General features: G+C 42.6%; 1 long non-coding RNA gene across 1 annotated transcript; it reads right to left on the bottom strand.

Moving 5' to 3' along the window:
• Positions 1-15,533: 15,533 nt before the first annotated feature.
• LOC148207612 (uncharacterized) lies at positions 15,534-17,419 on the bottom strand. Its single transcript, XR_015787773.1, has 3 exons — positions 17,098-17,419; positions 16,809-16,993; positions 15,534-16,718 (listed from the first exon to the last, which is right to left on the bottom strand). It is a non-coding gene; the product is annotated as an uncharacterized LOC148207612 (long non-coding RNA).
• Between the last annotated feature and the right edge of the window lie 6,293 nt (positions 17,420-23,712).

The following is a 23,712-nucleotide window of genomic DNA, read 5'->3' as shown; positions in this document are numbered from 1 at the left end:
ATTAACTCAACATTGTCTTGGGTTTTAATTAGATACTTTATTAAGTTTACCTCCCCTTAGTTATTCATTCAAATTTAGAGATTCTCACTTAGCCTTTGAATCAATTAAAACTAATCAAATACCTTAATTGCCACATAGTAGAGGAGACGAGGACCAAACACTACCTCCCCCAACTCAATTCCGGAAAAATAAATAATAGGCCTATGAGTTGATATCATTAAAATAAGGGGAGAAATGTCTATTGTAGCCCGTACCAAGGTGGTGGTTACAATGAGGGTGTTAAAGTCCGCTCTCTTAATCAGACTCGATCTTCTCAACTTAAAATGCCTTGCCTCGCCGCACGCCCATCAGCGCCCGCATGCCCCATGCGCATCCCCTTGCCGCCCATGCTTGCGCACCACACCATGCCATCGCCTATGCCAGTGTGCCTCACCAGCTACCACACGCTAGCCAGCATGCAGCCCCCCATGTCTGCACCTGCCACCGCGTTGTCTGCCCTACATGCATCTTCCCCTTGCATGCGCCTCAACCCCCCATCGGCGCCTCCACACACTTGATGCCGCCACCCTTAGCACCACCCTTTTGCCGCAAACCTAGTTCTTTGCCGCTCACTCTTGGAACATTTTAGGAATCTATTTTCCTATTTTGTTCCAAGAGCAAGGAAATAATTGGATTTTATTTTATTTGTTTTTTGATTTTGGCATGCTTTAGGAATTATCAAATTTAATTTATATTTTCTTTAATTTTGTTATTTTCTTAAAAAGGCCTTGCGACTTAGCCTCTAAATAGGCATGTATCCCCTCTTGTTTCAGACATCTTTTGAATGTTGATTCAATAAAACTGTAGGCACCGTATTTGGTTCGACTTATTTTATTTTATATATATATTGTTATTATTATTATTTAATTAAATTTGATTTTAATGGTTTTGGTTAAAAATAACATCATTTTACTTTATTATTAATTTTAAAATAAAGTTTAAATTAACTTAAACTAAAAAAGGTTAGATTTATTTAAATGTTTGATTTTATTAATAAGAAAATGAAAATGATTTTGTTTTTGTTGGGTATTCTGTGTCCTAAAACTCGTAGTTTGTAAACAGTGAACATTAATGTGAGGTTATTCAGACAAGTGTTGTTAAATGAATGTGAATTTGTTTTTTTTTTAATAAATCCAATAAACTACGAACCCTTGGCTATTATAATGAGTATTTGGACTTTATGTGGAGACATAAATTGGATCAAGTTCAAGAAAATAGCCTAAACATTCTATAGTACATGGATCAAGTTGGGTACCTTTTCCTGGAGACACTATTGAATACGGCCCGCTTTATGATTGTTATAAATGTTGTAAGGTGTCATAAACGAAGTGATCCTGATTCGTTCGTGTAGAAAGATGTGAGCGGGGGTGTTCTACACAATGAGATTGTCTAAGACTGACCCTGAAATAATCACTGTTATGTATTAACACCGTTTACGGATAACACTGATTAATTTCGTTTATCGATGACCTAAATAACTTGATCTAAATCTTGAGCCATCTATGAACTCCTATTTATTCATGATTCTCCCTTGATCTGCATAGGTGAGAGTAAGCTCATCAGCGCTGCTCAATATGCCTCCCATTTCAGGGATAAGACTGGGTAGATAGCTGGGGACATAGAATTAGCAAGACGGAATTCACTCCTACCCGATTTAGGGATAGTAGAGAGGTTGTTCCCTTAAGGGCTGATCCGGGGTCTTGAACAAGGGGCCCCATCCTCTCACTGGTCCGAGAGGAATTGGATTTAGTGATTTGATCCTAAATCAATTGTTCATTAGAGGGATAGTGGTACTTAAGGAGAAAAGATGTAACTCAGGGGTAAAACGGTTTTTTTGACCTAGCTGAGCTTACGAACGGCCTGTGAAGGATCAACTTACCGATGACAGTTATATCGAATGGACACAAATATATCTACAGTGAGGGGAGTGCATCTACAGGCTATAGTGGACAGTCCTGTTAGTTAACGAATGTTGATTAACTGAGTTAACGAGTTTGACCAGTTAGTCTCGAATCATTAGAGCCCATGATCTGTAGGTCCAACGGGTCTCCATGCTAGCTCAAAAAGGATAAAATTGATGAACTAGGTGAAGCAAGAATTTGAAGTGTTCAAATTCGGTTTTTAAGGGAATATTGTATTTTATATGAGATATAATATATAATCTAATTGACATTTAATTATTATGGAGAGTATGACTTATTTAAATTAGTTTTAAATTAGTTTTAAATAAGTTAAAAGCATGAAAAGAAGTTGTAATTTGATTAATGTGATTAATCAAGCTTAGGTGTCAAAGACAAATTAATATGAGATATTGATTTGACTTGGTTTTTGTTTTAATAGAAAATTGATATTTCAATTTTTGTTTTTATAAAAATTAGTTTTATCAAAGTTTTATTTAAAAAATCAAGTTAGTGGAAAAATCGAACTTCAAAGTTGGATTTTCTCACTAACTAGTGGCTTTTGAAGTGTTTCTTCAAGGCAATAACACCTATCTTTTTCATGCTAGTGGAGTTTGAAGTGGAAGGCATGCAAGGCTTGTCCTTGCATGCATTTGGTCTTTATATAGGCGATGAAGATCACTTGGATAAGGCTAATGTTTACTTGCATAAGTGCAGAATTTTTCCACTCAAATTTCTATTGTCTTCTCCTAGCCATTAGTGTTTTCCCTTTGTTTTCACTCAAAATTCGGTCCCACAATCGTGTTCATCAACCCGAGGATAGCACAGATTTGTCGTTGGTGGTCCCATTGAGTTAGGAGAAGAAGTTATAATGGAGGACTTTAAAGGTATAAAGTTAATCTTTTTCTCTTTACCTTTTTCATCATTTTTCCAAGCATACTTATTTTAGTTAAATTGCTTCATTAAGTGTATTATGATCATTAGCTTCCGCTGTGCATGTCTAATGGATCCATAAGTTTTAAATGATTTTTTATCATTTAATCATAATAAAGATTTGAATTTTTTTACGTTGGTTAATTTTCTCGTCAAAGCCTTATTACGTGGCTTTTTATTCACGTTCTTCTCCCCCACTTTTCTCTAAGCGTTTTTGACCAATTACATTATTACCGTTACTTTTTTTTTGGTATTTAAAGGAGGGAGCACAACAGAGGGAAGGGTAGACAATACAGAGGAAAATGAAATAGAGGAAAATACCGTGCATTGAGGGGAGAAACAAACAAGAGAACCTCCTTTCCTCTTAGGAAAGCCCATCTTTCTCTCTCTCTTCAAGCACCCATTTCGTTTTTCCTTTTTATTTTGTTTTCCTTTTTATTTTCTTTCTCTCTCTACAACCATCTTTTTTTCTCCCTTCTTGTTTATGCAAGGATATGCACAACAGTGTATTTCAGATTGCAGCTCGAACTCGGCCTCCGGACCGATCTGAATACTTGGGCGGACTTGCACAAAAAGGTGAGCACTCCGACGATCAAGTCAGTATAGGTCGGATTCCCAGTTTAGTTCGAGGTCAGAAATCATCGTACCTGATCGTGGAGTGAAGTCCTCTACATATGGGTGGTAGTCCCGCTAATCTCGCGACGGTTACCCCGGTAATCTCGGGACCGTCGGTTACACCCGGTAATCTCGGGACCGACGGTTATACTCGATAATCACGCCGCTGACAGTAGCTCACATCGGCCCCCACCGAGCTTCCCGGTAGGTCGGACCTCGGCCAGGTTCACCTCGGCCCTCATACTTAGCATCTGTCAACGCTAGTGGTGGTGATCTCGGCGGTCCGAGCTGAGGCATGACTCATGGTCACCTTGGGGCACCAATAGCTGTCCTCCACGTGTCCAGGGTATTCTTTCCCCCAAACATTGGCCCCCTCTCTGTCTGGTCCGATCCCGACCTGGCAGAGAAGTTCATTTGATTTGCTTCGGACACGTGGCGACTCCCTATTCGTGGGAAAACATAACCGTTGCGGTGGATTTATCATCGGAATATTCAAATATTCAGACGCTTCGGGTCTCCGGGAGGATCCTAGCCGCTCGTTGATTACACGTGTACGGTGGGAAAATTTTCCGACAAGCTATAAATACCCCCAACCCTTCAGGTCATACCTTACGTTTCCTGAATTCTTGGAGTTCGATCTGAAGGCAGCTCGAACCCTTGGTAGGTCGGTCTCTTCCCTCACTTTCTCTTTCGAACGTAGTTGCCATGTCGTCCTCTTTTAGCAGCAACTTAGGATCCGATGAGGATTTGGCTCGTAGGTTAGAGTCCGAGCTCGAGGAGATAGAAAACTTTAGGTTCTCCGATGACGGGGAGGATAGTGATGCCTCCACCTCGGGTCAGGGTTTGGAATACCCTTCTAGGATACCTGAGCACTACCTCGGATCCCTTCGTAGGGGGTTCGCTATCCCTGAGAACATCCTCCTTAGGATTCCGGAGGATGGGGAGAGAGCTGACAATCCTCTAGAGGGATGGGCCACTCTCTACTTCAAAATGTTTGAGTACGGCCTCAGACTTCCCCTTCACCCTTTCGTCCAAGAGTTTCTTTTCCGAACTGGGCTGGCTCCGGCTCAAGTGGCCCCCAATGGGTGGGGTGTCATTTTCGCTTTGGCCATCCTTTTTTGGCTACGAGCTCGGGATAGTGAAGAGGCCGAGCTGTTGGACGTAGACCAGCTCCTCGCGTGCTTCGACGCGAAAAGGATAGCTAAGAAGCCTGGTCGGTTCTATATGTGCGCAAGGAAAGGCGCAGGCGGTATAGTTAAGGGGCCGACCTCCATCAAGGGATGGGTGAGGAAGTGGTTCTACGCTTCTGGGGAATGGCTTGCAAAGGACGAGTCAGGTCGTTCCTTCTTTGACGTTCCCACTAGGTTTGGGAACCTAGGTACGGAGTAGTTCTTACTTTTTGTGATAACTTTCTTTCTTGTTATTCAGGTCTGACTCAAATTTTGTTTTTGTGCAGTTTCAATCCGACCAGTCCCCGAGCTTACGCAAGCCTCCTTCGACACGCTGAAATATTACAAGGAGCGTTTTTTGAGGGGTAGGAAGGTCGGAACCTTGGTGACCGACAAGCTGCTGCTTGAGTCCGGGCTGCTAGATTACAACCCTGCAGTTCGTCCCATTGAATCTTCAAGGCCGAACTCCGAACTTGGTATGCCGAGCTTGCTTCCCCCCTCTTTCCTCTAACCTTGTGTTGACCCCTGTTTTTATTTTGCAGCCATGGTTTGCGGATTTGCAAGCAACGTGAAGCGCAAGTCCAAGGGCCGAGCCCATGCTCTTGAGGCCACCCAGAGTTCGAAACCTGCCACCCTTGCTGTGGTAGGGCCAGCCTCGGAAGATTCAGCCCCAGTGATCAAGCTGGAGTCTTCTGGGGGTCCTTCCTTAGTTCATACTTTTTACCGAGCTATTAGTTGTGCTGATTATTATTATTATTTAAAACCAGGGCAAATTTTTAAATTGTGGAAACAAATAATTGTGACTCTTCATTTGGATTATTAGCCACTGGGGCAATTATGGATTTTCTAGGATTCGTTCTTTTCTTTATTTGGATTATTAGCCACTGCGGCAATATGCGTTTCCAGGTTTTCGGTTGCGACAGAAACCCTACGGGTTTTCTGCTTTATGTTTCATTAATGGGAAAAAGGGTGATTATTTATGGCAACAGTACCTCATTCCTTGTAGTGAAATTGGGGAGCGTTACAGCTGGTGGGTGGTCATCCTTCTTTAGAGACTTTGGCTTTAGCTGCTCTTTGCCCCCGTTATACTTTCGTCTATGGCACCTAGGCTCTGAGCCTTCACTGACAAATTCCTTTAGATATTCTCTTTGAATAAGGGTGTAACGCCTGGTGCCCTTCAGGTCAGTTTAATCTCGAATTATGAGGTTTTCATTAAATTCTAAATTTATTTTAATTAAATTTATGTATATCAAATCGCGCGTGATTGGTTTTATCTCAGGTTGGGATGAGTTTTTTTAGTTGGTCCTTTCTTTTGGGTTTGGTTTGTGTTGCTTTGTTTTAAGTTGGGTTGGTTTGGTTTTTTTTAAAAACAAAATGAAAACAAAAGAAAAAAAAAAACCCTAAACCCTTTCTTTTCTTTTCTTCTTCTTCTTCTTCCTCACTTGTTCAGCCGCCCCCCACCCCTCTCATCCTTCTCCTTCTTCGACGGTATCCACGGCGGCAGCGAGCTCCTCCGGCGATGACCCACGGCAGCGCGGCGTCCTCCTGCAGCGTACTTAGCGGCGGCGGAACCTCCTACGAACCTGCGACTCCGGCGGAGACCCACGAACGGCAGCGAACGATCCTCGTGCGGCGGCGTAAGATCCGGCTTTGGAACGGTGTTCCAGCGACTGCCCATGGCGCGGTGGCTCTCCGACGACCCTCCACGACTGGCCGGCAAGCTCCACAAAACGCAAATGACGCGGTGGCGTTCGTCTACCCCGACGATCCCAGAGCAGCGGCGGCCGGCGACCCACGACGTTCCAGCGGCTGCGAAATTCGTAGCGGGTGCAGCGGCGGACTGGAGTGTGGCGGCTGTGTTTGGGTGTTTTTGGCGGCGTCTCGGAGTTTCGGTGATAACCCACAACCCGTGGAAGCGTGGTTTGGATGACCCAGACGTTGTTTTAGCGTTCAACAGCGTCGAAAGAGGAGTTGGAGTATTTTTCCTCTGCTGCAACTCGTGGACAGCAGCGTTTCAGTGGCATTCGGGCTTACCCACACCCGTTCGAAGCCCGATCTAGGCTACCCACACCTTGGCGAGCTAGATCTAGGTTACTCACACCTATACGAACCTGCGACTCCGGCGGAGACCCACGAACGGCAGCGAACGATCCTCGTGCGGCGGCGTAAGATCCGGCTTTGGTACGGTGTTCCAGCGACTGCCCATGGCGCGGTGGCTCTCCGACGACCCTCCACGATTGGCCGACAAGCTCCACAAAACGCGAACGACGCGGTGGCGTTCGTCTACCCCGACGATCCCAGAGCAGCGGCGGCCGGCGATCCACGACGTTCCAGCGGCTGCGAAATTCGTAGCAGGTGCAGCGGCGGACTGGAGTGTGGCGGCTGTGTTTGATTGTTTTTGGTGGCGTCTCGGAGTTTCGGTGATAACCCACGACCCGTGATAAGCGCCAAGGTTGCTCGGGTTTACAAAGCTAGAGGTCCTTCTAGGATCCTTGCAAACATTCACAAAAACGACTAACTTACCGAATGATTCCAACCAAGAGTAAGGTTAGAAGATGAATCACTCTTAGATCGGACTTAGAATCTACGATGGTCACTCCTAGATCCTAAGACGACTCACTCCAGAATTAGCTTGATCGAGACTAATCCAATGAATCGGTTTAACATCAAACCTAAAGCAAGATTTGAAAGAAGCAACACCAAAAGTGTTAAGGAACAAAAGTTCTTCAATTTCAATATGTTTTAATCTTAAGTTATCCATAACAAGAGCACTACAAGCCTTTAAATAGGCCAAATGGTCGTTCAACATAAGAACACCAAAAGTTTTTCAAAATACTACTTAATGCAAATTGTAGAAAATAAGACATGCAAATTAAAACTTGATTGCACATCATTCTAGACACTTAAATGCGGATCAGAAAACGTAGTCATGCTTCAAATGGTCTTATCTATGTGCTGTAGGAGGCGCTTCACATTTGAATATGGTTTGACAACTTTTGACTTCACAAACTCCAAAGAGGTGCAATCTGCAAAGGCACCTGTTCACGAATCTGCACACTTTTTTTGTCCTCCGTGCCATCTCTCAAAATAGACAACTTTTCCCGTGCCATCTTTGCTCCATTCTCTTCTTGACTCATTGAAGTAACATTATGAATAAATTTGGGCTCAAAACTCTTTGTTGGTTCTTGTGCATTAACAAGCTTTTGAAGGTGCAATGTGAAAGCCTCTTGAATCTTCCTTGCCTTTCTTGTAATAATTGCTCCTTTGATATATGTAATTGGTCACAAATGGATTCGTATCAACCCGTGGAAGCGTGGTTTGGATGACCCAGACGTTGTTTTAGCGTTCAACAGCGTCGAAAGAGGAGTTGGAGTATTTTTCCTCTGCTGCAACTCGTGGACAGCAGCGTTTCAGTGGCATTCGGGCTTACCCACACCCGTTCGAAGCCCGATCTAGGCTACCCACACCGTGGCGAGCTAGATCTAGGTTACCCACACCTATATGAAGTCGATTTTGTGGTAATGAGTCATTTGAACCCTCTCAGAATTGATTTCGAAGGCTGAATATTATATGTAACTTGCTGTTTTTTTTCTGTTTTAGTGCCTAGGTGTGAGATCGACGCAAAACTTAGGGGCGCGGTTGTGAGTAAGTAGTACAGGGGCGGGTGCGTGCGTTGATGTGTGCTAATAGAAATTGTTCTTGCTGATTTTCATTGTAAATGTGTTTCTCTTACTATTGTAATTGTTGGACATGGATGTGAGGTCGATACTGTTATTGTAACTTGTAGTTGTTATTTATTGGATATGTATATGACTTGTAGCCATGATAGTTGTCTGCAACTTTAGGAATTTGCTGATATTGTATGGTTGGAAGTGATTAAGACTTGTTTATGTTGTGAAAAGTATGTTATGTGAAGCATGCCATAAGGTGATTTGTTGAAACTTTTGTGTTCTCTATGTTGTGAGCAGCTTGGTTGTTGACGAATTATGTGTTGTTGAGATCCATGGTGCATTGAAATCATACTAGATGGTGTGTTGTGGATGGACGTTGTGGTGTCTAGTTTTATTAGGGAGTTGGTACTAGAATCTTGGTTGGAGGATAGAGATGATATGTGGAGTTTTGGAAGTTATGGAAGAAGAATGGGTGAGTGTCAGGGCCTCGGGTATAAATGGTCGGGGGCTGAGACATCACTATTTAGGTATCAAGGTCTCGGGTATAAATGGTCGAGGGTCGATACGCCAATATTGAACAAAGATGAGCGTCGAGGCCTCGGGTATAAATGGTCGAGGGTCGGTGCGAGGAGTCTTTTGGAAGGAAAACTAACAGGGTCAAAAAGATTGGCACGTCACTAGTTGGGTATCGAGGCTCCAGGTGCAAAGGTCGGGGATCGATACCCAAACTTGGTAGAGATGAGTGTCGAGGCTCCGGGTACAAAGGGTTGGGGGTCGGCACGGTGATTCTATTTTGTTGAATTAGTATTGGGTCTTGATGTGGTGGCGGTCAAGGACCAATACGTTGAGTAGTCGTCGATACCTTGGGGATAAATGTCAAGGGTCGATGCACAGTTCAAGACCTTGGGGATAAATGGCAAGGTCGAACGCCAAGCTTCTGTAGATGAGTGTCGGGCCTTGGGGATAAATGGCAAGGGTCTATACGATTCGAGGAGTTAGACTTGGAGGACTAACATAATGTGATGCACAGTTCAAGGCCTTGAGGATAAATGGCAAGGGTCGGTGCGAGGAGTCTTTTGGAAGGAAAACTATTGGGGCCTTGGGTAAAAATGGTCAAGGGCCAATAGTTAAAAAGACATCGAGGCCTCGGGTATAAATGGTCGAGGGTCGATGCAGTAGTGTCGGGGCTATGGGTAAAAATGGTCAGGGGCCGACACTACCAAACAAAGTAGCCTTGGAAAGCTTGATTGGCTGAGATGAACATAGAGGTGTTTGAGGTGTTAGAGAGTTACTTGAACGGTAGTTGATTGTATATGGTTGTGGTTAGCATCGAGTCTTATAGAGCATGTCTATGGTTGATTGTATAATGTAATTATATAGCATGTCTATGGTTGATTGTATAATGTAATTATAGAGCATGTCTATGGTTGATTGTATAATGTAATTATATAGTATGTCTATGGTTGATTGTATGATGTAATGATAGAGCATGACTATGTATGCGTTCTTCATGGCTTTTGAGCATGATGTTTGTGTGTGATTGGTGAGGGCTACTTACGGAGTATATTTTATATACTCACCCCCCCTCTACAATTGTTGTTTTCAGGCGGAGAGTTTGTTGGCGACCATGGCGATGATGTGGAGGAGACATGACAAGAGAGGGTCATAGGCTGCGTAGTTATCTTCGTTTAGCTTAGGTTTGATGATTTAGGCATTATTAGTTTAGCAATAGACTACTTGTCCTATTTGATTGTTGGAAATTTCCCACCTATTGTTTACCTTGACTCGGGACAAGTGTTTCATTTATTTTCTTCCAGTTGTTGAGTTCGTTTAGTTGGAATAATGGATTTGCCTTGTGGTGTTGTCCACGGAGGACGCTTAGCTGAAAATTTATAGAATTGATGTTTTATTTTTGTGTTAATTTTGACGTATTGAACAGAGTTGGAGCTTTATTTTATATAAATATTTCAAAGGGAGTTGTTTATCTCGGGTTTAGAGATAATATTTGACAGGGGGTTTAATTAAAGTTACCTAGAATAGTGTAAAATATTCTGGGGCATTACACAGGGACTCAACCTGGTCCTTGAGGTCTCTGCAATCGGCTGTGTCATGTCCACGGTCTCGGTGGAATTTGCTATACTTGCTCCTATCCTTCTTGGCGACATCACCCCTGGAGCATTCCGGCCATTGCAACAGGTTATCAACGGGGCTTCCATCCATTTGAGCAAGTATCTGGTGTACCGAGATGCGAGTGGGAGTGTATTTCCCGTATCTCAGTGGTCGGTCGGCTCTAAAATATGACCGAGCCCCACTGGGCTCTCTCTTCGCAGCCGATCTCTCTGCCGATTTCCCTTTGTTGCACCGAGTCACGACGCCTGGATTTCTGTCCAGATATTGGGACGCGAGCATCTCCTCTCCAGCGAAGTGCCTATTAATCCGGGCTGTGAGTTCTACCATAGACCTAGTAGGGTACTCACCGAGTGATCGTACAAGTTTACTTTCTTTGATGCCTTGAGAAGGTGCCCATAGGGCCACACTTTGATTGCAGTTGGGTACTCGGAGCCTCTCATTCGAGAAGCATGCGACATACGCTTTTAGAGTCTCGCCTGGCTTCTGCTTGATCGAGGAGAGATGGGCTTCTGTTCGCCTATTATCAGGAGTAATAGAATTGGTCTACGAACTTGCTCGCTAGGTTCTGGTAGCTCCCAATCGAGTGTGGAGCCAAATCCTGGAACCATTGGCAAGCGGGTCCGATGAGGGTTCCAGAGAAACCCTTGCACTGTTTAGCGTCATTGTTCCCCGCCTGCCTCATTGCATCGTGGTACGATGTGGCGTGGTCCACGGGGTGTGCTGATCCATCGTATTTCTCCAACCGGGGGCCCTTGAACCCCTTCAGAAGATCTACGGATAAGATGCTGGCTACTGAAGGGTTCTTCGATGATCTTGGAGGGTTCGTATTGGGTGGTGTGGCCGACGCCCCCAGTTCCGAGTTCGCTTGTTACTTGATTGAAGATCTCTTCTTTGACCCGATCTAGATCTTCTCAGACGAGCTCGGTTTGGGACCCGTTGTGATATGAACCAAGGTGCTCCCTTTGTCATGCCTCATGGACCGATTACAAGATCAAGAGCTCGGAAACTTCAACAAGTCTTATTACTTTGTGTCCAAGCGTTCATAAACTCAACACGAGAATTAAAGGAAGATGTGCAAGATGTTGGAACAATTCACTACAATTTGGTGCAAGTTGTGCATTTCTAAGTATTTTTAAGACAAGTAAAAGTCCACTTGGTCAAGGTCAAAATCAACTTCATAAAGACAAGTCAAAGTCAACTTATTCAATTCAAAAACCAAGTCAAACACTCCCATCCCTAATTATGGACGGGATTGCACTTATTTTGGTTGGCTTTTCCATGTTCTTAACCTCTTCATTTACTTGTTTTTTCATTTACTTAAGTTATAACTTTTCATTTGCAAGCCTTTTCATTTCTTGTAAGTTATGAGTTTTTCCATTTTCTTAAGACCTTTCATATGGCTTGCTAGGATGGCTATATATAGCCTTGAGATGTCTTGTTATAAACACAATTGGAAGTTTTTGTCCTCCGTGCCATCTCTCAAAATAGACAACTTTTCCCGTGCCATCTTTGCTCCATTCTCTTCTTGACTCATTGAAGTAACATTATGAATAAATTCGGGCTCAAAACTCTTTGTTGGTTATTGTGCATTAACAAGCTTTTGAAGGTGCAGTGTGAAAGCCTCTTGAATCTTCCTTGCCTTTCTTGTAATAATTGCTCCTTTGATATATGTAATTGGTCACAAATGGATTCGTATCACCTCGTACCTATAGGTTTTGGAGAATTGAATTTTAACCGATTGCTGGAATTTGATCGTCTGGGAGTCCGTGGCCCCCATTTAATTTATGGTCGAACTCGGAGTCATGAAATTAAATCACCTTATCTATTCAGACCACAATCCCTTTGAAAATTTTTACAAGTCCATTTAGGACCATTTTGACATTTCAAGGGTAATAGCACTTCAGATGCTCCGCGTTCCATGGATGCGCGAGAACATCTCCTTTCAGATCGGCCAATATGTATGTCCCAGGTCGGACTATTCCTTTGACTTCAAACGGCCCCTCCCAGTTTGGATCGAGGGTGCCCACATGATTTTGGACCCTCCTTAAGACCAGATGTCCGACTTGGAAGGTTCGAGGTCAAACGCGGGCGTTGTAATGTCTAGGCATTCTGCTTTGATATTCCGCCAGGCGTAGCTGGGCCATTTCTCTTCTTTCTTCCAGTAAGTCGAGGTTGAGAAGTAGCTCCTCCTCGTTTACTGTGGGCTCGTAATGCTCCACTCTGTCAGATGGCATGCCGATCTCAACTGGAACAACGGCTTCGGAGCCAAAGGCCAGTGAGAACGGGGTCTCTCCAGTTGATTCTCTTTGGGTGGTCCGATATGACCATAGAACCTCTGGTAGCTCCTCGGCCCACCTGCCTTTCCTGGAGTCCAGCCTCAGTTTGAGGCCTCGCTTGATGATCTTATTTACTGCCTCCACCTGCCCATTCGCTTGCGGATGTGCAGGGGACGAGCTGAGGTGGTTTATGCCCAGCTTTCTGCAAAAGTCCTTGAACTTTGCATTGTCGAATTGCTTTCCGTTGTCTGTCACGATGGCATGTGGTATACCAAAACGGCATACAATGTTTACCCACACGAAGGACGTGACTCTGGATTCTGTAATATGGGAAAGCGCCTCAGCCTCGGCCCACTTTGTGAAGTAGTCCACAGCAACAACGGCAAACTTGGTCTGTCCTTTGCCCAAAGGGAAGGGACCGATGATGTCTATCCCCCACTGCGCGAATGGCCACGGGGCCGAGATGGGGGTGAGCAGCTCGGGCGGCTGGTGGATTATGTTTCCGAAGCGCTGGCAGTTGTCACAAGTTCTTACAAAGAGAGTAGGCTAGTAATATCCTTGTCGGACCACCTTGGCCGACAGCGACCTGGTGCCTGAATGATTGCCGCATACCCCCTCGTGGATCTCCCTAAGGACATACAGGCCTTCCTCTGGGGTTAGGCATTTCAGCAGAGGCGGAGAGAAACTGCGTCGGTACAATGCTCCATCTCAGATTACGAACCGAGCTGCTTTTCTCGCCATCTTTTTGTGCTCCTTGGGGTCTTGTGGTGAATTTCCTCTAATGAAGTCCGCAATGGGATCCATCCATGAGGGCTCCGGAGCGTCAATCTCCATCAGATCTGGCTCCAAGGTCGAGGGTTTATCCAAGATCTCGACGGGGACCGACCTGGCCAGATCGGTCTCATACGCTGATGCTAACTTAGCCAAGGCGTCAGCATTAGAATTTTATGCTCGAGGAACCCAGCTTACTTCGTAGGTTCTAAACTGGGCGAGGTACGATCTGACCTTGCTCAAATATTTCTCCATTCGGGAGTCTTTGGCTTGGTACTCCTCCTTGATCTAGCTCACAACCAGCTGGGAGTTGCTGAAGACCTTAATACAAGAGGCCCCCAATGCCCTAGCGATTCGCAGACCGGCAATAAGTGCTTCATACTCGGCCTCGTTATTGGAAGTCCGGAAGCTGAACCGCAGGGCATACTCAAACCGCGCGCCTCCTGGTGCGAGCAAGAGGACTCCGGCCCCGCACCCCTTCTCGTTGGAGGATCCGTCGACATAGATCGTCCACGGGAGGTCAGACTCGCTTCGCTCGGGAGGTGGCGTGAGCTCGGCTATGAAATCTGCCACTGCTTGTCCTTTCAGCGCAGTTCTGGGTTCGAACTGAAAGTTGTACTCACTCAGCTCCATTGCCCACTTCATCAGGCGTCCCGAAGTTTCTGGCCCACTTCATCAGGGCCTTGCCCCTCAACATAAAAACTGTGCCCTTCACCTTGAATTGGTCTTCGCAACCAAGATACGCGTAAAGGGCTTCCAACTCTCTGATCTACTCTTCCGCTGCAGTCGCTCTTTCACTCTCACCGTCAAAGGTTGGGGGTCCGTAGCGCTTGAAATCCTTGATGAAGCGAGCCTCGCTCTGGGGTGTATGAAGGTGTTGGGGTGGCGGAGCTTGGACCCCGCCCACCCCTGCGGCGTTACTGATCACTGCTTGCAAGGCCTCCACAAGCAATGCCAATTGGGGGTTCACCTGAGGAACTGCTGGGGAAACTGGAGGATCTGCCCGCTCTCGAGCTGCTGCTGGAGGAAATTGAGGGACTACTCCTGCCTGGTTCCCAGCAGGAGGGGGCGGTGGATCTGCTCCGTTCTCACCTCCGGGAGCGGGGTCGGCGTCAGCTCGCAATCTCATACTACGACGGGGAGGCATTGTCTGGAAGAACGGCACAAAATTTCGGTAAGACGTTAGCACGATACTCCACGCAAAAACTAAAAGGAAAAGTGGCAGTCGAAACTCCCATAATAGTAAAAGGTCCACCACATTCTATTTGGTACGCTTAATAAACACTCTATGTCTAGCGAAACAGAGGGGCAACAAAACTGATAAGAAAATTTCAGCGCACAAGTAAATCATGGGAAATGTATAAGCTCTCAAGGACGAGCATGAAGCGTACCTGGTGATGAAGAGGAGGTCGACCGAGATCACTACTCCTAAGTATGCTAGTCCCTAACTCAGTCTACAGAAACGTTTCGGCTCTGATACCAACTGTAACGCCCCAGGATTTTATATATCATCCTAGGCAACGCTAAATAATTCACCTGGCTAGCCTTAACTCTAAACACGCGATAAACAACTCCCTGGGAAAATAATTTAAACGAAATAAAACTTCGACTCCCATACGTTCTGTCAGAAATACAAATGTCACAAACTGTCAGGACTTCGCCCTCCGTAGGCAATTTAAAAACAGAAACATCTCATATCCGTCTTAGTGGCAAAAATTCATAAATAAATAAAACAACCGTACATCTAAACTCCAACGACGACAACAGTGACGCGTTTACCAGCAACATCCATAACAAATAAAGTAGTTCTAAAGAATACAAAATTTCCTGCGCGGTTCGCACCTAGCAATAACATAAATCTCAATGCTACTCGTACCCAACGACCCTTCCCTCTATCCTCACTAACTAAGCTAGTGATCCTTTCTCGGTCAAGCCCTCTCCACGTCATCACCGCGGTCGACCCTGTTCACACCTGAAAACATATAAGGGTAAAAAGGGGGGGTGAGTACATAAGGTACTCCGTAAGTAGCACTTCCTAACTAACACAAAAATCATGCTCACAGTCACCACATAAAGAATAAAACGATAGCAAGGCAATCAAATAAGCAATGAGAGATAGCAAACAATAACTAGACATTTACATACAACAACAATGCGTCGGAACTACCAAGATCACAACCCATGATTCACTAACCCTTGTCTCATGGTACTAAACCTTCCTCTACACCCCCCTGTGTTACTCCCCGCTTAACTTCTCGAGGCATGACGGCTCTTGACATTTATTCCCAAGTCACCGTACCCCCTCCTTTTCCAGTACTTGATGTTCGACCTTGCCATTTATTCCCAAGGCCTAGCACCACTACTTCGCAAGCACCACTCTACTTTTATCCCTCAAGCCTAACTCCTCGAGTCGCATTGACCCTTGATATTTATCCCCAAGGCCTCAATACTCCTCTACAGAAACTTGACGTTCGGCCTTGCCATTTATTCCCAAGGCCTGAACTGTGCACCGTTCCTTGCCGTTTATTCCCAAGGTACCGATGACTTCCCAGCGTATTGGTCCTTGACATTTATCCCCAAGACCCCAATACACATTTACAGAGATTTGACGTTCGGCCTTGTCATTTATTCCCAAGGCCACTACTCAGGGCTTTGAACCTCCAAGCGATTTATATGCATTTTTCAGGTCAGAACACCCGTGGTTAACGGACTATCAACCCGTCCCTTTACCCTTCACCCTTCACCACTTCACTAACCCTTCCATGACCACCTACAAGTAAAACTCCCACATTCTAAATCACTGCACCGTTTACAAGCGTGCTGCTCCACGTAATAAACAAAATACATCCAACAGCTCACAACCAGAACAATATGAATTAAATTATCGGTATAACCACGCTAGCATTTCATTTACATCCCATTTGCAAAACGTCATGAGCCAGTTACTTCTAACTACAACAGTTCAGAACCTACTAGTCACCTACAACAATAAGAACAGGAAGCATGTTTCCTCAAAAGTATTCAATAATAGAAAGACGGCAACAAGATCGCTAGAAATCCACAAATCAAACTAACAATCCCTACATGCTCATTTAAATTATTTTAACAAGATAAAGAACAGCATCAAAACCATTCCGTTAACGCTAAATAACGCACGCACTCGCCCCCTGGTGCTACTTACACAACCACGTCTTTAAGTTTGCGTCGATCTCACACCTAAGCACCAAAAACAGAAAAATACAGCAATTTAAATGTACTGTTCAGCCTTCGAAAAACGACTCTACGAGGGTTCAAAGGGCTCATTACCGCAAAACGACTTCGTGTAGGTGTGGGTAAATTAGATCTAGCTTGCAAAGGTGTGGGTAGCGTAAATCGGGCTTCGAACGGATGAAGATAATCGCCGAACACCACCAAAACATTGCTGTCCACGTTTTTGCAGCAGCGAAAAGTGCCCAAAACGACCTCCAACGGCTTCGTTTTGATGTCCGTTACTACAAAACAACTTCGCTTAGGTGTGGGTATTCTAAATCGATTTCGTTTGGATGTGGGTAATCCAAATCTAACTTCGAACAAATGTGGGTCAAAGAAAAGTTACCGGGTTTCACGGATCTAAGCTATTCGAGGTTGTTAGGCTCGTTGGATCGGAGAAGGGACGCCGCGAAAACAACCTCACGTGTATCGATGCCGCCTGCAGCTGCCCGAACGTCACGCGCCGCCGCTGCCGGTCGCACGCTGCTGTTGCCCGTCGCAGGCTGCCGCCGTCTGCCGCTGCCCAACGCCGCACCTGCTGCTGCCGACGCCCGCGCCTGCTGCTGTCCCGTCGTCGGTGCTGCTTCGTCGGAGAAAGAAATCCGGATGGGGGGGGATGGCGGCTTCAAACGAAAGGGAAGGGTGGAAGAAGATGAGGAAGGAGAACAAGATGGGCTAGGGTTGTTTTGTTTTAATTTCCCTTTTTCTTTTGTTTTGCAACATAAATTCACTTGGGCTAGTTTCTTTTGTTTAAGGCCCATTTACCCAATCACTCCTTGTTAACAAAACCAATAATATAATTTCGTAGTTGGTCCAATGGCCCAGAGCAAGTGTCACATAGCGGAATCCGTACTAAACCATAACTTAATAAATACTACACGCTACTAACTCACCACTAACTCTATAACAATACACACTAGCCGAGATGCCACACTTAAATTAAATAAAGATCACTGATGAGTCAAATAAAATAAAATAAATGAAATAAATAAATAAATCAATAAACAAAAATCTATTTTGTTATAAAATGATATGAACCAAAGTGTCTTAGTCCTCAAGATTTAAAGGAAGTTGTTGGAGAATCCTATGTCCAAGATGACAACAAAGTGGAGTTGCATTAAATGCACTCTAGTGTCATTAATGGAAACCTCAAGTAGCATTGAATGAAGCCAAGAACAAGTCCAACTTCATTTACTACAAACTCAAGTTGCATTAATGGAAGTCTAAGTTAAACTCAAGATGCATTAAATGATCAAGACTTCAAAGTAGTTCAAAATCAAGTTCATTCACTCTTGGAGGGTTACAACTTCTTGGTTTTATGGTGGAGGAGTTTCATTCTAGGATTTAAAGCATGTTTAATTGTATTTTCAGTTTTAAACATTTCATTTATGTGTTTTAAGTTACATTTGAGTTAGTGGTGGTTATGGTACTGATGTAGTAGGGAGTTACAACCTTTACAATTCTTTTAGGTTACTTGAAGGGTTGTTTTGGAGGCTATAAATAGCCTAGCTTGTTCCCTTGGAAAAACAGATTCGAGATTTGAGTTTTGAGATAATGAAATTTAAGCTTATTGAGCCATGAGCTTTTCCTTTGCATTTCTTGTGTTTTAGAATTGCATGCTAGAATCATTCAAGTAGCCTTGATCAAGCTAACTTGTGGAGTGGTTCGAATCTTGAGTTTAGAAACAAGTTTTCTCTACTCTTGATATTGATCATCAAGGTAAATCCGTTCGAACTTCTTCCTTGGGTTGAAATCATCTTGATTTGGGGGTTTTAGCATTTGTGATCTAGGGGTTTGCATAACCATAAGGGTTCTTAGATCCAATTGGCTATTGTTTTCTTATCATTTGGTATCAGAGCTCTAGGCTCTAGATCGGATATATGTTTCCGTTTTCGTATTGCTCTTCTTGATCTTTGTTTTGAAATTTTTGTTCTTATTGTTCATCTCGTTACATTCTGTCCACGTATCTAAAATATAAAAAAAGTGTCATTTCCATTCTTCTTTTCGTCTTGTTGTCTTCTATGAGTTTGTAGATCTTTGTCTTATGTACAACTTTGTCTTCTAGTATATCTTCTGATTCAATTTGCTTCTGAGTGAAAAGTTCAAAAATTGACATTCTGTTCTGTAAAACTGCTATACCCGAGAGCATGTGTTCTTCTTTGTTCTTTACATTTTTACTTCCAAATCATGCTAGATCTGAGTTGTGCTGTTGAAATTACCTATTTTTGTTAATCTAGCTGTTGGTAATAAATCATATCAATTATGTTTTGATTTATTTCCACAACTAACCGTTACTCATTAAATTTTTGGCAGTTACAATTTTCTCAATTAATTTCCAACCATTTGTTGTTCAATTCTCATGATGTTTTTCTTGTATAACTCATATCTGTTGTCAAGGCTCAATTAAACTCCATAAATTCTCAAAAATAGCCTAATTGTACAAGAGTTACATTTTCTGGTCTTTTGAACTTCTTGTACCATCCTAATTATCATGTTCCAATTCTGTCACTTTCTTCTTTAGCTTGTTTCTGATTTGAGTTTTGAATTTACTCCTATATCAAGTTATTTGAGTGTTTTCTTTGTGTGTTATATCTAACCACTTGAGTTGCAAACTTTGCTCATTGGCTTATGTGAGTGAGATTGTGAGTTTCTTGAGAGTGTTGTTGTTTTGAGTAAAAACACGAGTGACTATACCTTTACGAGTGTAAACACGTGAGGGAGTGCTTGTGAGATCCGTTTTTCTTTGTTACTTGGTTTTCTTTTGCAGCCATGTCTCGGCAAGAGAATTTTACAAAGTTTTTCCACAACATGAAGCATTTGACAAAGACGCTCCAAAGGTTGGATTCGAGACTCAAATCTATTGAAAGACAACCAACACATCCAGAGCAAAAGAGGAGTAATAATTCACTACACCACAAGGAGTATTGGGAGGCTGAAGGAAGGGAATATGGTGGATGTTTCAATGCTGTCCAAAGGAGAAATCTAAGAGGAGTTCATAATGTTGATCATACCTTGGGAAGCATCAAGCCTAAACTTCCTGTGTTCTATGGTAGGACAAACCCGGAGGAATACATTCAATGGGAAAGGCAAGTTGAACGTGTCTTTGATTATTATCCTTTAAGTGATGAAAGAAAGGTAAGACTAATTGTTGCTCAACTTCGAGATTATGCAATTACTTGGTGGGATAAAATGTTTTTGAGTAGGAGGAAGAACTTTGAGTGTCCAATAGACTCATGGTATGTTCTCAAGCATTTAATGAGAGAGCATTTTGTTCCCAAGTGTTTCTATAAGTTGAGATCTTTGCGACAAGGTAGCAATAGCGTGGAGGCTTACTACATGGAGATGCAAATGTTGCTTGATGAGGTTGATCTTTACGAGGATGAGGAAGTTACAATGGCTCGTTTCTTAAGAGGACTTAAGAAGGAGATTGCCGAACGACTGGATCTTCAATTTTATGAGGATTTAGAAGGGATGGTGCACATAGCCATACAGATTGAGCAACAGTTTCATCTTAGGACAAAAGAAGTGTTCATGCAACATATCATAACTTTTATGAATCCCAAAATGTCTCATCAATCCACCCCCATGGGCTTCTTTCACAAGCAAATCTCTTATAGAACATTTAGTGATAAGAAAACAATAGCCAATTGGATCTAAGAACCCTTATGGTTATGCAAACCCCTAGATCACAAGTGCTAAAACCCCCAAATCAAGATGATGTCAACCCAAGGAAGAAGTTAGAACGGATTTACCTTGATGATCGATATCAAGAGTAGAGAAAACTTGTTTCTAAACTCAAGATTCGAACCACTCCACAAATAGCTTGATCAAGACTACTTGAATGATTCTAGCATGCAAATCTAACACTCAAGAATTGCAAAGAAAAACAAGCTCTAGGCTTTTTGAAGCAAAATAGCAACTTCATTCAATCATCAAAATCTGTTTTTCAAGGGAACAAGCTAGGCTATTTATAGCCTCCAAAACAACCCTTCAAGTAACCTAAAAGAATTGTAAAGGTTGTAACTCCCTACTACATCAATACCATAACCACCACTAACACAAATAAAACTTAAAACACATAAATGAAATGTTTAAAACTGAAAATACAATTAAACATGCTTTAAATCCGAGAATGAAACTCCTCCACCATAAAACCAAGAGTTTGTAACCCTTCAAGAGTGAATGAACTGGAGTTTGAACTACTTTCAAGTACTTTGAAGTCTTTTTCATTTAATGCATCTTGAGTTCAACTTAGACTTCCATTAATGCAACTTGAGTTTGTAGTAAATGAAGTTGGACTTGTTCTTGACTTCATTCAATGCCACTTGAGGTTGCCATAAATGACACTAGAGTGCATTTAATGCAACTCCAATTTGTTGTCAACTTGAACATAGGATTCTCCAACAACTTCCTTTAACTCTTTGAAGACTAAGACACTTTGGTTCATATCGTTTAGGAACACAAAGCTTAAAAAAAAAGTCACATAATAATCATCCACAGCTTTCCCACCAAGACAAGATGCATAAATAGTTCCAAAGTCATGGTCATCTCTATATAACTCCTTCATATGCTCAAATCCAAGAATTTTTGCACTAAGAGAAGTAAAGAGATTGTACCTTCTTGATAATGCATCAGCAACCACATTGTCCTTACCTTGCTTATATTTGATAACATAGGAATGTTTCCATAAACTCTACCCACTTTGCATGCCTACGATTTAGCTTGCTTTGACCTTTAAGATGCTTCAAGCTTTCATGATCGGTGTGGATCACAAATTCTCTCGGCCACAGGTAGTGTTGCCATACCTGCAATGTACGAACTAAAGCAAACAATTCTTTATCATAGGTAGGATAGTTCAACGAAGCCCCATTTAGTTTTTCACTAAAATACATTAAGGGCTTTCCATCTTGCATCAAAACAGCACCTATGCCCAAACCACTTGCATCACACTCGATTTCAAAAGTTTTATCAAAGTTAGGCAAGACAAGTAATGGTGCATTGGTTAATTTTCCCTTAAGTTCGTTGAAAGCTCTCTCTTGCATTTCCCCCCATTCAAAAACAACATTCTTTTTCACTAAGTCATTCAATGGTGCAGCTATGGTACTAAAGTCCTTTATAAACCTTCTATAGAAGCTAGCTAGACCATGAAAACTCCGAACTCACTGACTTTTTTTGGTGTTGTCCAATCCCTAATTGCCTTAACTTTCTCTTCATCAACTTCAACTCCATTTTTACCAACTATGAAGCCAAGAAAGTTAACTTTTTCCATGCAAAAGCAACACTTATTAAAATTAGCATAAAGCCTCTCTTTTCTAAGTGTAATCAAAACGGATCTAACATGCTCTACATGCTCAAGCAAATTCTTTGAATAAATCAAAATATCATCAAAATACACAACAACATACTTCCCCAAGTATTCTCTCAAAACATGATTCATTAAGCGCATAAATGTACTAGGATCATTAGTTAACCCAAAAGGCATAACAAGCCATTCGTACAATCCAAATTTAGTTTTGAAAGCTGTTTTCCATTCATCTCCTACATGCATCCTAATTTGATGATATCCAGATTTCAAATCAATCTTTGTAAATAGACAAGAACCATGCATTCATCAAGCATATCATCTAGCCTAGGAATAGGATGACAATACTTTACAGTGATTTTATTGATGGCTCTGCAGTCCACACACATGCGCCAAGTTCCATCCTTCTTTGGCACCAATATGACCGGTACAGAACATGGACTCAAACTTTCGCGAACATAGCCTTTCTCCATGAGCTCCTCCACTTGCCTTTGAATTTCCTTTGTCTCAGTTGGATTTGCTCTCTAAGCTGGCCTATTTGGAATGGTAGCCCCCGGTATGAAGTCTATTTGATGTTCAATACCTCTAATTGGAGGTAACCCTTTAGGTATATCTTCTTGGAACACGTCCTCAAATTCCTGCAAAAGAGGTTGAAACAAACTCGGCAAAGGCAAAAGGTTATCGTTAGAAGCCAAATACCCTTCTTTGTACATAAGTACAAATATGGGCTTTTGGGAAAACATTGCTCTTCTCACCTCTCCCACTCTAGCCAAACAACTGACTTTCTTTTCTTTTCTATCAATTTCATCTCTTTTTTCGCTCTTTTCTCCACTTTTTCTTTCTCTCTCATTTTCCTCTATTTTTTCACCCATCTCATTCTTTTCTTTCAATTCTTTTTCTTCAAACTCTGTTCTTTTCTTCTCCAACTTTAATTGATCAGCAAATACATCTTCCGAACGCAAAGGTACAAGAGTTGTTTTTTTACCATCTTTTGTAAAAGAGTACCTATTCAAATAACCATCATAGATGACCTTCCTATCAAATTGCCAAGGTCGGCCAAGCAAGATGTCACCGGCATGCAAAGATTCTGATTTTGATAAAAGTGAGTTCAAAGAAAAGAGAGAAAGAGAAGAGTTAAGAGAAAGGAATTCAAAGGAGAAAGAAGAGGAAAATAGCAAGATCCAATCCATTTGTCAATATAAGTCAAATCTTATAGCATTGTTGCATAAGAACCCTTACTATCAAGCTCACATATTTTATCCTAGTCTTTCTACTTTTCTAAGCTTTCTGCAGGAAGTTCCAACTTTTCAATTCAAGCATGATCGAATACAAGAAACAAAGGAAGCTATAAAGGAGCCAAGAAGAGTTATCCTATCATCTTCTCATGATCTTGAGATTGTCTTACAAGGTAAGTATAAAATATATCTTGATTTTAAAGATACTAACTTGCTTCCTTATTGTGTAGGTAACCATGGACATAAGAAACCTAAAGTGAAAGGCATTGTGGAAAAGTATTTGTCTAAGAAGTCGCATAAAGAATTCCATGGTCGAGAAAGCAGAATGTTATGTTGGAGAATGCAAATGCAAAGTACCAAGTGGAGGAAAAATAAATCCGAGCACAATTTCAACAAACCAAGTGATTGGGTTTGGAAGCACTTT

The sequence above is a fragment of the Momordica charantia genome, unplaced genomic scaffold, assembly GCF_013281855.1.
Source record: "Momordica charantia cultivar OHB3-1 unplaced genomic scaffold, Mcharantia_2.0 BLBB01000125.1, whole genome shotgun sequence".
In the NCBI taxonomy this organism is placed as follows: domain Eukaryota; kingdom Viridiplantae; phylum Streptophyta; class Magnoliopsida; order Cucurbitales; family Cucurbitaceae; genus Momordica; species Momordica charantia.
This window is presented reverse-complemented; position numbering and strand designations above follow the sequence as displayed.